At 37.9% G+C, this 3337-nt stretch overlaps 1 pseudogene; it reads right to left on the bottom strand.

Moving 5' to 3' along the window:
- Window positions 1–2103: 2103 nt before the first annotated feature.
- LOC103216157 (large ribosomal subunit protein mL50 pseudogene) lies at window positions 2104–2676 on the bottom strand (annotated as a pseudogene).
- Window positions 2677–3337: the final 661 nt, after the last annotated feature.

The following is a 3337-nucleotide window of genomic DNA, read 5'->3' as shown; positions in this document are numbered from 1 at the left end:
AATCCCTTCCTACATCCCTCAATGTCTCTCTTTCCTCTCCACTTTTTTCTTAAGTAACCACTGATCTGCTATTACTCTCGATTCATCTGCATTTTCCAAAAATTTACATAAATGGAATTATAAACTATGTACTTGTTTTGTTTGGCTTTCTGTAATCCCCTAATGGGTTATTCTTGCCCTCTGCACAGACAAAACCAATTCACTGAGATCATGGTATTGCAGTAAAGAAATAGTTTAATTAATGCAGAGCTAGCCATGCAAAAGGACCGGAGTTATTATTCAAATTGGTCTCCCCGAGAACTCAGAGATTAGTGTTTTTATAAATGATTTGATGGGCAGGGGCCTAGGGAATGAGTGCTTCTGATTGGTTGAGGATGAAATCATAGGAGTGTAGAAAATAGTGCTTGTGCACTGAATCCATCTCTCAGTGAGGTCCACAGTACCAGTTGAGTCATGAGTCCCAGGACCAGATGGAGTCAGTCAGTTGCCAGAATGCAAAAGTCTAAAAAACATCTCAAAAGACCAATCTTAGGTTCTACAATAGTGATGTTATATATAGGAGCAGTAAGGGAAGTAACAAATCTTGTGACCTCTGACCACATGACTTGAGTAGCAAGGGATTATAGAAAATCAAGCTAGGGGACAATAGCTGGTTATCATTTAAGTACACCTGCATTTCAGAAGAATTTAGGTGCCTCCCATAACTCTAATCTTGTAAACTTTCATTAGTATTACAAAGGTGGTTTCAGTCCCTGAGCAAGAAGAAGGTTCATTTTAGGGAGGGACCTATTATTATCCTTGCTTCAAAGTTTCACTGTAAACTAAATTATTCCAATGCTTAGCTTGGTCTATCCTTAGGGGTGAGCGAAGACAGCCAGCCTGTGAAGCTAGAAGCAAGATGGAGTCAGCCATGCTAGACTTCTCTCACTGTTATAATCTGCAAAGATAGTTTCATTTCTTCTCTCAGCATAATTATTTTGAGATTCATCCATATTCTTATGTGTATCAAGAGTTCATCCCTTGTGACAGCTGAGCAATATTCCATTGTGTAGCTGTAGCACAAGTTGCCTACCCACTCACCTGTTGATGGACCACTTGGGTTGTTTTCAGTTTGGGACTATTACATAGTGAATCACTATGAATATTTATGCACAGTTTTTGTTTGGACATATGTTTTTTTTTCTCTTGGATAAGTACCTAAGAGTGGAATGACTGGAGCGTATGGTAAGTGTATGCTTAACTTTTAAATAGTTTTCTAAAGCAATAACAACACTTCACATTCCCACCAGCAGTGTATGAGACTTCCAGTTACTTCACAGACTCAGACAAAATTGGTATAGTCAGTTGCTTTCATTTCAGCCACTTTTTAACACTTTAACAAACCTTTAATTCCAAAAGAAAGTAATCTAGGATGGTCAGTAATGTACAACATACTTTCATGTTTCTTTCATAGGTATCGATGTAATACAAGTTTATTTGTATATTTGCAATATACAGTAACCTATCTTAGATATGAGTCCTAAGAGGATGAAAATATTTTCTTGCAACTATTACTTTATGCCTATGAAGGGTCTGAACTTGTAATGTCCACCTGTCTTACATCCAAGTTAATGACAGTGTCCTCTCAAAGTTTGTCAGAAATTATTAATGACCAATTTCATTTAAAAAATGATTTCAGCAAATATGAAAATAGAAAATCCTGTTATTCTTTATCCATTCATAATATGAGAAAAAAGACATGATACATTCCTCTATAGAAAAAGTGGATTTAGAGAACAGTTCTGATAGTATTTCACATGATAAAGTATCAAAAAGTCTAATAAGCAGCTCCCATGGCCGGACACGGTGGTTCACGCCTGTAATCCCAGCACTTTGGGAGGCGGAGGCGGGCGGATCAGGAGGTCAGGAGATCGAGAACATCCTGGCTAACACGGTGAAACCCCGTCTCTAATAAAAATACAAAAAAATTAGCCGGGCGAGGTGGCGGGTGCCTGTAGACCCAGCTACTCGGGAGGCTGAGGCAGGAGAATGGCGTGAACCCGGGAGGCGGAGCTTGCAGTGAGCCAAAATTGCGCCACTGCACTCCAGCCTGGGCGACAGAGACTCCGTCTCAGGGAAAAAAAAAAAAAAATCTAAGAAGAAGAAGCCCCCTTGCTCAGGGGAATAAAATGATTTCAATGTATTTCTCTTCCGAATAGCTTAGTAACTCCAAGTGATTTTCAAATTAGGGGGCAGATTACTGGCATTGAGTTCATAAAATTTAGATCTATCTTGAATAGGGACATTATAGAAACCAAGAACATCTCTAATCCTGCACAACTGGTGGATTCTGGAGTTAGGGACTACATGACCCAAGTCATCAGCTAAATGTGCCAAGAGATTGAACTGTGAACAACCATCTTCCAGGGGAATGTCTCGCCAATTACTAGGAAGAAATGAGCCAAAAACTTCTTTAACATGATTCCAAACGACTCTGGAGACCTTCAGGTGGTGTATATGTTTGGCTTTGTAAGGGTGGACACACCGGGATAAGTTCTTTTTTCACCTCTTTTACTGTCTCAGCAACCACTGGCTCTTTCTCTTTTCTGGATCGAGACCAAAATTCTCTTCAGGTGCCCCTGAGACTGTCCACATAAAGACTCTTCTGATAATGCCGGACACAGATTGTGCCACCATCTTCAATGAGATCCATTTCAGCCATTCTAATATGAGAGTGTAGGGGTATCTCACTGTGGATATAATTTGCATTTCCCTAAAGTCTAAAGTCAGTAAGCCTCTTTACATGTGCTTATTTGCCATCCTTATATCTTCTTTGGTGAAGAGTATGTTTAAATCTCCACCATTTTTAATTAGGTTGTCCCTCTTTTTATTATTGAGTTGTAAGATACCTTCATATATTCTAGGTGAATGTCCTTTGTTTGATATATGTTTTACAAACATGTTTTCCCAATCTGTGGCTCATCTTTTCATTTTTTTAACAGTTGTTATAATTAGAGTTCATGCTTTTGTATAATATTTAAAATTTTGCAAATCTCTGGTCACAAAGATTTTCTCACCTATGTTTTTCTCCAGAAGTTTGGCAGTTTTAGATTTGACAATGGGTTTATAATCCATTTTGAGTTGATTTTTATATATGATATGAGGTAGAGATCAACATTCTGTTTTTTGTTTGTTTATTTTGTTGTTTTTGCATATGAATATCTATTGCAGAGACATTTCTTGAAAAGATCATCGTTTCCTAATTTGCTTGTCATAGCATCATTACGAAAAATAGGTTTCTATGTACTGATCATTTCTGGATTCTCTGTTTTGCTTCATTGATCTTTTGTTTATCTTT

The sequence above is a fragment of the Chlorocebus sabaeus genome, chromosome 9 (assembly GCF_047675955.1).
Source record: "Chlorocebus sabaeus isolate Y175 chromosome 9, mChlSab1.0.hap1, whole genome shotgun sequence".
NCBI classification, from domain to species: Eukaryota; Metazoa; Chordata; class Mammalia; order Primates; family Cercopithecidae; genus Chlorocebus; species Chlorocebus sabaeus.
This window is presented reverse-complemented; position numbering and strand designations above follow the sequence as displayed.